The sequence below is a fragment of the Scomber scombrus genome, chromosome 17 (assembly GCF_963691925.1).
Source record: "Scomber scombrus chromosome 17, fScoSco1.1, whole genome shotgun sequence".
Lineage (NCBI taxonomy): Eukaryota > Metazoa > Chordata > Actinopteri > Scombriformes > Scombridae > Scomber > Scomber scombrus.
This window is the reverse complement of record NC_084986.1, coordinates 8,356,395-8,369,896: the sequence shown is the minus strand read 5'-3', so window position 1 is coordinate 8,369,896 and position 13,502 is coordinate 8,356,395. Positions and strand designations below refer to the sequence as shown.

The window sequence follows — 13,502 nt, the reverse complement described above, 5'->3', positions numbered from 1 at the left end:
TCTCCCTCTTTCTCTTTCTCCCTCTGGCTTTTCCACTTATCTTTAACAAACAGCAGCTCAGGCTCTCAGCCACTGGCCGACAGTTTGTGCCGACAACAAAAAACCATGGCAACAACCACTGGAAGAGCCTGTCCAGTTCCAAAGGTCCGCCCTCTCTGGCTTCACCGACTGGCTGCTGCTCTTTGTGCTTTTTTTTGCAAATTTGGCTAAAATGGTAGATTGGAATCAATCAAGCAAAATGATCTAAAAACTTGGTGGTGGAACCGAACAGCCTCGTGTTTGTTTGAGAAAGCAGATAAGGATTTAAGATTGTATTAGATCACATTTGACTTGGAAAGTGTGCCAAAAAAAAAGAAGCAAGTTTGAGATGATAGCGTGCACAGGAATTTAACAGAAGTGAAAAGAGAAGGACAAGCGAGTGAGGCAGCAGTTTGTCAGTAGCCTATACAGTCCTCTCTGGCCTGCCTTTGCTGACGATACGTGCACTGCTTCTGCTGATGATACAACTCTGCTTACATCCTTCACTCCTCCCTCCCACTCCTACAAGCTGTTTTTAACACCGCACAAGATACCTTATGTCAACTGAAACGTGTTCTGAATGCTGACAAAACAAAATTCCGGATGTTTACAAACTCATAAAACATGCCAAAGAAGGTAAAAGTGATATGAGGAATATTATCAATATGGGAATTTCCAATGCTTTTTCTTCACACTGCGAGGTTTAGCACCTTGCTGTGAAGTTAATATGCATGGTTTTAGCCAATTAAATAATTTATTAAAGGCAGATTTGACTTACTACTGAACATTTTTTAACTATCTGAATATCTATAATCCCATCAGATTAACTATGTATCAACTTGACGTGCAAAAATATGTCTGAAAGGTAAAACTCCAAATTCAAACCTTTTTCATCCACGCTTCTTTCAGGTCATATTTTTAAGTAGCCCAATACTTTAGGTTGTGATTTTTTTTTTTAAACCTGCAAAACTAATGACATTCTCATTAGTTTCTCCTGTACCCACTGCTAATTAGCATATGTTAATGTGCTCACATGCTCAAAAGCATGCTGATGTTAGCATTTAACATAAAGCACCGCTGTGCCCAAGTACATGCTCACAGAGCTGCTAGTGTGGCTGTGGAGTCGTAGTCTTTCTAGACATTTCTGACATTGACAAGTGTGACATGTTTTTCCTTTATTTGACAGTATGACAGTACAGAAAGACTCAACTGGACTTGAGCCAGGAATACTATGATAAGTGTCTCGAGCACCAGGATGACCCCAGATTTGTTTGTCTTGAGTTCCTTGAACGTTGAAGGGTCACCTTTGAAGTTCACATTGCACTAAAGTGAGTTTGGATGGACTGAGCAAATTTGTCAAAAATAAAACCGGACAGGTTCACTGTCACAAATTACTTATCTCAACCAAGTCCCAAATCTCTACAATTTGATTTTGTTGCTGCTGCTTCAGCTAAGCAGGAAAAAATGGCTACCTGGAAAGTAGGAAAAAACTTTTCCAGTGGAGTAAGTTGGCTAAAATACAAGAAAGGTTTGACATTTAAAGCTGAAATCAGGTTTTATTTTGAGCACAAGTCATGCTTTTTCCTTTCGCTGAGACAGAACGTTTGCTGCCAATTGATTATGTTCTTGTTTCATATTCACAGGCCATAACCCCTTCTTGTCTTAGCTACTGTAGCACTGAGCTGTATTACTGACTGTAGCATTGCCTCACACATATACACACACACATATATGTATATCATATATACTATATATATATACTATATTACTGCACATATATATGTATATATATATGTGCAGTAATATGAAGGGATGCTGGGTCAGCTGTTCAGTGTTTTCTTATATCTTTAAAAAAGCAGGTGGAAATATTACTGTTTGTAGTCCCAGGATTTGTTTTTGTTATCTGTCCCTGGGGTCAGAGCTGAATTGTGAAAAAGTGACTTTATGTACTCTGCTCTCTCTTTTTGGAACTGGCTGCAAAATTATTTAAAGCTTAAAGCCCTCCTGGTGAGGAACATGGTTAATGATGGTTCTTGTGGCAGACTCAATAAGGAGCTGTCTTTGCTTTGTTTAGTCAAGATTTAAATAGGTTTGGCAATGAGCCTGCTGGTTTGAACGCTCAGGTGTTGCCTATTGGAGTGCTTATTAAGTCTTTTTTTTACACAGTGCGTTTTTCTGCCTCAGACTTTTATGCTTGTCTGAATGTTGCGTCCTGGCTGGCTGGCCTTCCTTGATGGAAGAGATTTTTAATCTCCGGAGCTGCCCAGTTTAGATAAAGGTTAAATAACATTTGGACACAAGCTCGTCTTCACATTAATGACACCGCTTCTCAGCTTGCCCGCGTTCGATTTCATTCATCTTACAAAACCTTTCCCGCTCACACCCTCTCTCCCTTGTACTTGCTAATCAACTGATACAAAGGAAAGAAAGAGAATGACCGCCAGTGCAAATGACAGGAGTGGACAAGAAAGACAGAAAGAAAGAAAGAGTGAGTGGGCGTAAAAGAGAGAGGGTAGTTATATCCTAGGGTCATTAGCAGCATTTCAAAGTCACCCCGTCTTTCAGCGTATGGTGTTTGACAGGCCCTGCCAAGAGAATTAGGGATGAGGGATGATGGTGCCGTGATTAGACGTGTAACTCAGGGGAAAGACAGGGCTTGATCCATAGTTACAGTCCACACACACTCACAAACATGCATGCTGGAGAAAGGAAAGGATCACGGAGAAAAAGGGAAAGTGGATGAGAGATGTGATAACCACAGTCTTAAGATGTGGTCAGTCATTGATTAGATAGTCTCCCTCCCCGATCCCCTTCATTTCAATGTACAGACGTGATGCTAGGCCGCCTGATAAATGCTGTGAGCTCCCCTGGCTCCCCCTATGAGTGAATTGAATTCCCAAATTACCAGGCTTAAGATAACATACCTGGCTAAATTGCCGCTCTTTATAAGTCTCAGATCTCTTTGTAGATATTCATCAAAGGCTATTCACTCCTGATGCGGAGAACACAGGAGATGGGGAACAGGAGAACAACACACAATGTGGTTCATATTAAGGCCTCTGATCTGCTATCTCGAGTCCCTCGTTTTCCGCTACATTCCTTTAGCCAGGGGTGATGTGTGGGAGAAGAAGTGGGGGGGTGGGGGGGGGGGGGTGGTATTGGAGGGGGGGGCTGGCATCCTCTCTGCCATCTGCTAATTCCCTCTACACATAATCATCAGTAAAATTGGTTTGAGCCATTGTTTTCTCATAAAGAGAGCCAACACAAACCTTTGCAAAAGCGTTACCTTGAGCGTTGCACACCATCCAGAATTTACACCTCTTCACTGCACTCAAAGTTCAAACTATTTGAATTTTAAACCTGATAACATTTTATAAAGTAAAGTCCAATCTGGTTACTGCTGATCAGGAAGCAGAAGCACAGAGAAACATTTCATAATCTGCATCTTTCCAGAGAAATACAAAAATCACTTTACAAATTTACAATGAAAGTATGAAGGATGAATTCAATAGTTCTTGTACACACGGCTACAAACAGCTCAGCCTTGAACTGAGCTCCCAGCACTGACTCTGCAGCGAGTGCAACTCAGACCGCTCATCATGTGCAGACAACCTTAAGTTAACCCTCTCCGTATCGGTCTCTGAAGGGGGCGTGCCTGTAAACATTCATGAACTGAATGTCAACAAGAAGCAGATAGATCTGCTCATAAAGAGTCCCTCGCTGGAGCTTACCATCGCCTTATCTTTAACTTTACACGATTCACTGTCTGAGTGAACAAGTTTTAGATAAAATACATACTTAATTTTACACACAAAAACAGCACTGAAGTCAAGTAGGATTAAAATTCCAACAAAAACGCAGCTTTGAGGATTTCGTCTGTTTTCAGAACCAGAGATTTTTTTTCTAAAGTCTCCAGTTTGCACCAACTTTCAGCATTCATCCAGGAGAGAACTCCACCGTTAAACGAGGCAAACTTACAAATTCCTCCAGTGACAGCTTCCATGTTCGACCGTAATTCAGTGCAGTCACAAGTCATGATGCCTTTAAGGGGTTTTCTTGGCTGGAAAAGAAATCCGGCTGTAACTGCTGCCGAAAATCAACAAGTTATGGCACATTCTGAGTATGGAGGAAGGGAGGGAGCCGGGGTATGCTGGGGCATTCTGGGAAATGTAGGAAAATACAAACTTAAGATGAGCAGAGAGTTTTAAGGGAACATGGACACAACTAAAAGGCATCTCTTATTCACAAAATAACAGAATGTGTTGGACATCCCAGCTGGATGATTTACAGCAGCGTAGGAGCAGCTGAGGGTGGAATTTTCCTGAGGCAGGGCGTTCCACTCTTTCACCAAACGGCAAGGGAAACTCCAGCGTTCACACTTGCACGCACACACAGTGTTGCATTGCATTCTTACGCGGCTACGCACGTGAGACGCGGCAAAACCATGCCTATTTGGGTTCACACATACATGCACTTGTTCTCCCTTTCTCTCCTTCCCCCCCATTTGCTCTCTTTCAGCAGTTTCCTGCACACACTTTCTGCCTCTCATGGTACATTCAGAGCATGAACACCTGGAGTCAGCAAGTCTGGACACAGCTGCTGAATATTCAGCCCTGTGCTCCCCTCTTCCTCTCTCGCCATCTCTGCCTTTCCTTTTATCACTCTCCCACCTTATATTCTTCTTATTCCTCCCCTCTCTCTTGCTCCAGTCTTACTCCACCTCTATTTCTCCCTGCCTCCCTCTGTAGCTCTCTACAGCTCCGCCGCTGCCTCTGCTCTCTGTGCTCCACTTTCATTAAGGGGCTCTCCTCTGATAGCCCTTCATATAACACTTAATCATCATAACAATGAGAGCACTCTCTCCCCGACGCATCACCTCGCGGGGCTGGTACTGAAGATCCTCCGCTAACTGATGTCATTACCTGCCAGGCTCCTGATTGGCTAGGGCGGCACAGGAGAGCCCGCCTCAGGTGCTTGACGGAGGGCTCAGTGGGAGCACGCAGGTCGGACAGGCCAAGGACATTCCTCTTATGGGGAAGAGCGGAGAAAATGCACACAGGCGCTTGCGTTTTATGTGTGCGCACACACATGTATGCGGGCACAAAGGCTCTTGCCGGGAAGCTGAAGACAAGGCGTGTTTGGTTTTGCAGTCAAGAGAGAGATGAATAAGACTATTGAATAAGGGGGAGGGAGGTTTGAATAACAGTATTTTACATGAATGGATCTTCAGGGAAATGACTCTTCTATCTATTTTCAGCTGCGATTTGACAACAGGGTTGAGTGTGTGTGTGTTTGGGGGGGGTTTGGCTGATTGACTCTATGCTGCTATCATGCTGTGGAAGTGACAGTGTGCCATATTATGTTGTTGTGGGTTTGTGCATAGATGAACAGTGACGGCGGCTTCACACACACACACACACACACACACACACACACACACACACACACACACACACACACACACACACACACACACACACACACACACACACACACACACACACACACACACACACACACACACACACACACACACACACACACACCACAGCGAAATCACAGCTGTTCTCAGTTGCTATGCGGCAGTCTCACCATCATCTCAGATAACACACACACACACACGCACACATATGCAAGTGTGAGACGGGGACAGTAACACCAGACTTGGCAGGGTCGGAAGGTCACAGGGGTATTGTGGCAAAGTTGCCTAGCAACAAACACACCGCACGTACAGTTTCCAGTGTGGTCTCCTATGTGCCCCTAACCACATCTGAATGTAGTTATGATGAATATGTTGACAGTCGATGATTATTTTTCACCTGACTCGCAATGTTTGTCAAGGTATGTGCTGAACACCTCGTTGCTTCATAATAGACCACAATCAATCTTGCACCATTGTTAGCGCTCCTCAGTGAAACCAAAGGGTACAGTTAGCAACATCCTAGCTTGATACTTCTGTTGGGTGAAAGATGAATGTATTAACTTGAGTTTTATGCTCTGTGTTTCAGCTTAAATGTCTTACAAAGAGAATTAAGTGCACAAGTTAGGTAGTAACTTATCAAGTGCTTAAACTTGAAACCAGTGATAGAAAAACATTTAACACCAAAAGCACATCACTTTTCCTTGAGATACACATTATTTTTTACTTATTATTCCTATCCATATCATTCTGTGAATACCAATATTGTCCCTTGACGCTTGCCATACTCCAGCCCTCCTTTACAGCCAGCCTCTGTTACCACCGTTAACGAAGAATAACAAGAGAATGACATTCAGTGAGACTAACAAAAGTGTGTTTCATCAGGGCTGCGGGTACTGTAGCTCAGATCATCTGTGTTACTGAATTCTTTATAAGTGGAACAAGGCTCCGGTCCTCCTTACCTCCATCCCTCTGCACACAACGCTCTTTCAAAACATGAACAGTGAGCCATAAACTGGGAGCTGGAAGAGAAATTTGGGTCTCTACTGGAGCTGTTTTTGGTAAACTACACCTGTCTTACCATTCGAAATGGTAAATTCAGGCTGCTACAGATTGAGCCCATGACCCTGTTATACAAATGCTGCAGATTTTTTAAATCATTTTAAATAAAACTTGTGTTGAGAGTGATTACAAGACCTGACAAATTGAAAATTGAAACTGAAGTGCAACACTTGCTCCAATGCAGCAGCTAGCGAGCATGCTACCTGGTTAAAGGTGCACAACGCCAATTATACATGTTAAGATCAGCTTACGTGTCATTACACAGTGTTACCCACCTTTCTAACATCTGACTAAACAACGCCTAATGATATCATCAGAGTTGTCTTGACTTGAGCGATGAGACAACACATTTTTCACATAAATCCTGAGTTACAAACTGGAGGCATGCAGTTTGAATGACCTGGCTGTTTACCAGGCGATAAATCAAATTTTATTTTCAATTATAATTTTGGCACAACAATAATGAAAGTATGAAAGATCATTTTGTTTCGCAATGATGCTCTTTTTTCGTGTTGTGTTATAAATCGTATACGTGAGCAAGACGTGAGCAAGACGTGAGCAAGACGTGAGCAGTGCGTAAGCAGTGCGTAAGCAGTGCGTAAGCGCGTTCTATCTGTTCATGTCCACATCAACTCTGGCTTTTTCAGCATTCAGCGTCTCTGTCCACAGAATCATCCGTCTGTCAGCTGCAGCTCCTGACCAGCAGTCATCTAATCTGCCTTCACCACACTGATTGACAGCAGAAATTTACTGAACCAAGAGTTTTCATGTCGGCTCCATGGGAGGAAATCAACAGTGTTTGGATTTAAAGAGCGGGGGTCATTCCTGTTCTGTTCTGTGTCAAAGAGTCATCGTGTTAAATAATTGCAATGTCAATATTGGCAAAATCAATGATGATTATGATTTTTGCTGTAATTGAGAAGCCCTACTATTGAGCTGTATCACAGTAAGTGTAGGAGGATCTAGTGTTTTTAAGACTTTGAGCCATACTAGAGACTAAAACTCAGGAAATCTCAGTCTCTGCTGCAATGTTTTTGACAATTCTTTTATATCTGTCTCTTGCAAACTTTATGGAAGTGCAACACTAAACTGTTAAGTTGAGTTCAGCATCCTTTCAAGTCAAAAACATGAGATCTTTTGATTTTTTGTATTCTTTTGGTATCCTGCAGAATAAACGTAAACATAAGATATTAATTTATGCACAGTTACACACTTTCTTTACATAGTTTGCCTCTTTTGCAACTGCTAATATGCTAAATTAACAGTGTAACAATGACTATTTGATGTTGCATTAAAGCATATTGTTTCCCCGGTTTATAATAAAAGGTTTCAATAACTTTTCTGCAAGGTGTATACTATATTTCAGCTTATAGCACTCCTGACAGCAGTTACTTGTCACAACATCAGAACAGTCAGTTTGACATTTTCTCATATACTCACAAATGCACATAATGCAGCTGAGTCAAGAGATATATTCAATCATAATAACAAATCCTTAATAATAATACTGTCTATAAAGCAGTAAAACTAATGAACTACATCTGTATTGCACTGCTCAAAAAAAGTGCTGTGTGCAACAAAACACATCATAAAAAAATCAATAAAAGAGACATTTGAAAACTCCAGTTAAAAGCAGTGGCCTCTGTTTTTACATCACGTCTTTGCTTTAGTTAGTGATGTCACATGTCAGCCTCCTCTGCCTTCTCCATCTTTGCCGTCTCTTTCCACTGTGTGCAGTGGAACAAAGCAGAGATGGCAGAGAAACGTATCTTTAAAAAGAAACTGCACAGTGTTGTGGAATAATTTGGAAAACTGTCACAGAGAGCGAATCCTATCTCGGAGAATGCCAGTCACACACGCACATACACACACACACAAGCTTACAAGCTTATACACACACACACACTCATGCACAGGGACTTTGGTGTTTACATCATATGAGAAGGTATTTTTTCCCTTCACACTGCCAGGGAACAGGCCCACGCATGGACACACAGACGCTGACTAAGGCCCTAAAACTCCTGGGGGGTGGGGGGGGTTGTATGTAAGTGTGTGTGTGTGCGTGTGTGCATGTGTGTGTGTGTGTGTGTGTGTGTGTGTGTGTGTGTGTGTGTATATGTATATAATTACTGTAGTTGTGTATTTGTGTCTAACTGGTACTTGTTGAAGTGAAGGTGGGACATTATTTGGCCCGCACCTCTGATTTATTTGTCCTATTATTGTTTAAAGTGGGTTTTGTGTTTGTGTGTTTGTGCAGTGAGTATCAAATCACCCTGTTCACTGTTAAGCTGCTGTGTGGTTAATGGAATGTACAGTAGACTGTTTGTGGTTTGGCCTTAGCATGGCTGAGCTAATGCTAATCAGTTTATTAGGAAAATCTGCATATTTTGTGTTTGTGCAAGTTTGTGTGTGTGTATTTAAACCATGCGTATTAGTGTGTGTGTGTGTGTGTGTGTGTGTGTGTGTGTGTGTGTGTGTGCATGCGCGTCTACTCAGTTCATAAACTGTTCAGTCACAGTGTGGTGTGATTTCCCTTCGGTTTTGGGTTTGAGGTTAGAGAGAGAAAAAAGTGGGAGAGGACGGCGGAAAGACAAAGTGTGGTTTTGCGTCTTTGTGTGTGTGTGTGTGTGTGTGTGTGTGTGTGTATACAGGTCCGTTAAATGCTCCCAGTTCTCCCATCCAAAGCTGGCTGATGGCTGATGTTCAGAGCTTCAACCGCAATGCTCGGAGAACACAACAGGCGGCCTATTCAACCCAAGACACAAATAGAGCACTCTTTCTCCACTTAAAAAACCCGTAGCTCAAACAGTGAGCTAAAAACAGACACTTTTGTCGAGAGCTGAAAAAAAAGCCCGACCACCAAAAAAAATCACTCCTCTTTCTCCATGACGCTGTGTTTTCTCTTGCTAAAAATAAGAACTGGCACGTACAGTATCTGCGGAGATGACCCGGCATCATCTCATTCTCCTTTCATTCACTGCCTGCCTGCGATTGTTGCTGCTCCTCAGGATGAGAATCAACAAAGGTCAGACGGTCGCAGACAGAGGGCAACAAAGCGATAGAGTTACCAGTTGCAAGACACTGGGGTATCTATTTCAAACAGAAACCACTCTCAAGAGGCAGTAACAGCATGTGTGTATTTGTGTGTGTGTGTTTGTGGGTTACAGGAGTATCTTTAAATGCCTCATGTTGAAGAAAAACATTGCACAAAGAACAATAAAGTATCTATTAGCTGTGGAGTCTTTCCACTTTAAGGGAACAGGGGACAAGAGGGGGAGGAGTAAACACATTATATAAATCAGATGGTTCCTGAGGTCATTTTTGTCTCCACACACGATTATGCATGCCAACACACACACACACACACACACACACACACACACACACACACACACACACACACACACACACACACACACACACACACACACACACACACACACACACACACACACACACACACACACACACACACACAGTGTATGGCTGCATCCACTTATGACATCACTGTAGCTAGCCAGAAAGACAGGAGAGTAAGAGAGAGCCAAGCTGACGTCATCCAATTCACTCAATGTCAATTACGTAATCATGGGGTCCAACGCCTGCAGTACAGACATGCTGTGTGTGTTTTTTTGTGATTGCACGCAGGGCAAGAACACATAATTGCAATCTCATGTGTGAGAGGAGACATAAAATGAGGCATGCTGATGACATCATTAGCGGGAGGCGGCCTGGCGTGAGCGTGGTGGCTGTGACACGGTGAGAGTGTTTGGGTAGAAGAGGAGGAGACAGAGCATGCCGAACAGACCCGGCTCGAGCAGTTATGCAACACAAATCCAAACTCAACAGACAAGAAAGGTCCTTTTTTTCTGTGTGTGTGTGTGTGTGTGTGTATACACTGTACACACAATGTGAGTGTTTGTGTGTGTCTTAAGTGACTTTTCTGTAGCACTTTGACTTGAGGCAAAAACACACAAGCACTCAAGCATACTGCTGAAACGTACACGGAAATCCACACACACACATGCATATACGTTCACGCTCACTCCCCCCCACTTATAAACAAAGCTTCCTAAGGACAGGAAATCCTTCCACCCACGTTCCTGTGTTGCTTGGCAACCAGAGCAGCGTCACTGTGTGCATGCCTCCACCGCTGAAAACAACACACGCGCACCAAAATGAAGACAGAAAAACACACACACGCACACACACACAGGCGCAAACTGCAACTCCTTGAACTCTGCTCCTTTAAAAAAGCCCAGAAAAAAAAGAAAAAGCCCCACACCAGATAACTGAGCCAAAGTGGAGCAGGCTTTTACTCACCACAGCTGCCCTCCAATTCGTCAGCTATGGATTTAAACCAAACATGACATCACCCCTTGTAAACATAAAACACTTTTTCCCCCATTAATAAGCTCTATTTTTACACCCGCTGACGTCTTTCTATGGATGACAATACGCGTGTGTGCGTCTGTGCTCATGCATGCTGCTCGGTATGTGACAGTGTGTATTTATGTGCATGGCACGGTGCGAGGACGCGACCAGCAATAGCTCAGCACGACTAAGTGGAGAGAGGCTAATTGAGCAGAGGTGCCCAGCACTGTGGACAATGAGTCCATTTCAAATCAGCAGGAGGCCTATTGAAGACAATTATAACCTGGGGGATACAGAGGAGCATTATTCTTCTCAGCCATCTTGGCCACTTACACTGAGTCTGTTTCCACTGCAATTTAAAACCCTGCTTTTAATTCTCCAGTTGTTTTAACACATAAAAGCAATAGTTCACCGATAGAAATACTCAGACATGAAATTAATGACTACAAACAAACTCAGTCATTAACTACATAGTTGAAAACCTGACTAAAGAACAATGGAAACCAAACACAGAGAGAGAGTGAGAGCATCTGTTTCCATCACCCTCTTTGTCCAAACTTTCTTTGATAGAGTACAGCACCAAATAATTTGAAAACAATCCAGAAAGTTTCCCATGCAGGAGTTTTATAGTAAAATCACTGCAATGAGTCTATAAAACAACAGTTTTATAGTAAAATGACAGCACTTCGGATTTAAAAGTCAATATTTAATTTATCGTCTCTGCGTGCACCTCACTGATTAAGCTGTGAACTAAAGCTTCCATCACTGTTGGCACAAACAATGATAAAGCAACAGTGCTGAATATACATCTTCTATTTGTTTTTATAGTGCCTTATCGCAAAATGTCCTCACACAGATCAACGTTAATGTTGTGAAAATCAATACAGTTCATAGTTGAACTGTAAAAAGTCATGAGTAAGCACTTATGCTGTGTGAGCTGTTTAGAGAAATATCACAGATTAATTATACATAGTGTTGAGAAATGCAAAAGTTAGAGGAGTAGATTAATACCACGCTCATGTATGAAGCTAGGATAGCCAGAGAGGAAGCTAGCTTAGCTTAGCATAAAGACTGGAAGGGTACGTCACTCCTTATTTTGGATGGCAAAAACCCAAAATCCAAAATACTCCCTACAGAGAGCAAAGAAGTGCCCAAAAGTGAACCCACTGGGCGATATCGACGAAATCAAACATCACGATCATTTTGACCATATCAATATCAATCTTGCAACAATTAGGTAGGGTTGACTAATGGTGCTTTCGCAAAATATTTACACAGCGAGAGCATTGAAATAATTATCAGTCATCAGTCATGTGGATATAATGACTAAGTGGGTAAAGTCAAATAATAGAATAGTTGGGTAAGTTCAGAAAATTCCATCACTTTAGGGTAATGAAGCCTGTAAAATCAAGAAAACACTTCCACATCACGATATTATGATATACAATTTCTAAGACGATATTTATTCTCATATCACGATATCAATCTAATACCGATATACTGCCCCAAATCAGTCTGATATCAGGCAACACCATGGGCTGATATACTGTCGACCACACTGACTGTGAGTTTAAAATGAATACAAACTTACAACAGAAACATTTCAGTACTGATCACTGAAAATTATGTTTTTTCTCTCTTCGTTATTTGATATTTCTCCAGACAGACACACACAGCAGAGTTGGAGGAAATCTTCCGATAGCAAACCGATAAACATTTAAGACTTTAAGAGAAAAGTCTGTGATAAAACTTTTTTTAAAAGACTACAGAAATTGGAAAGTAATGTGTATTGAAGAGACCTTTAATGTGTTTTTCAAACTTTGATGAACTATTAGTCATGACTGCATGAATATTTATGAAGAATGAAATGTCATATTTTGAAGAAAGGTTGGTTTGCTAAAAGTCTTCCTACATTTAGATTAGATTACAATCAACTTTGTCACCATTCAAGCATAAGCACGACGAAATGCAGCTTTTTGCATCTGACACAGGTACAAAGTAGTAAAATGCTAAAAAGAAAGTATGTTACAGATGAAAATAATTTATATACACAGGCAAAATAAGCTCTATATAATCATGGTGATCAATTACTGCTTCGTCAAATCTAAGTAGAGGTGAAAGAATAAAGACACACAGCAGGCTGACAGAGAGTTTATCTAACTTTTCAAGGACAGCCATGTTATACATTTCTTAACTGGTCACCTTCTTCCAATACAAAGCACCCAAGGCTACAGAAAACTAGCTCACTAACGCCTTCCTTTGTCATGTGACCCTTTCCTTGCAAGTTGTTGCTGCCCCTCTAGACCCCCCCCCTCCCCCTCTCTCTGTCTCGCCCACCATGTTTCCTGTCTGTAACCAATAAAGCCACCAAAAAAAAAAGCTTAACATTGTTTTTGGAGTGGCTGTCAACAAAGTGTCTTTGTTTATGATAGTTTAGAAAGAAGTGATGGAATTACAAGTTTGTTTCCTCTGTGTAGACTTATCATACAATCCACAGTCAAATTTTCAATGACCCGGAGATGACTGGTTAATGACTGCTTTGTGTTTTTTTTTTTTTAATTTTTATGATGGGTGTGAACGATGTCTTTAATTAGTTTTACTATATTTAGTGTGCTTGGATCCAGTGGGA

At 41.8% G+C, this 13,502-nt stretch overlaps 1 protein-coding gene across 3 annotated transcripts in view; it reads right to left on the bottom strand.

Moving 5' to 3' along the window:
• The window catches only part of ches1 (checkpoint suppressor 1), a 59,704-nt gene that overhangs the window by 43,335 nt on the left and 2,867 nt on the right, over positions 1-13,502 (bottom strand). Inside the window, exon 1 of one of the 3 annotated variants that reach the window (XM_062436798.1) lies at positions 8,152-8,318. The exons of 1 other annotated variant lie outside the window; for it this stretch is intronic. The gene's annotated coding sequence lies outside the window, so the exon portion shown is untranslated. Of the gene's footprint in view, positions 1-3,996; positions 4,136-8,151; positions 8,319-13,502 lie in introns of those variants that run through there. One more of the 3 variants, XM_062436797.1, reaches the window with a different exon arrangement.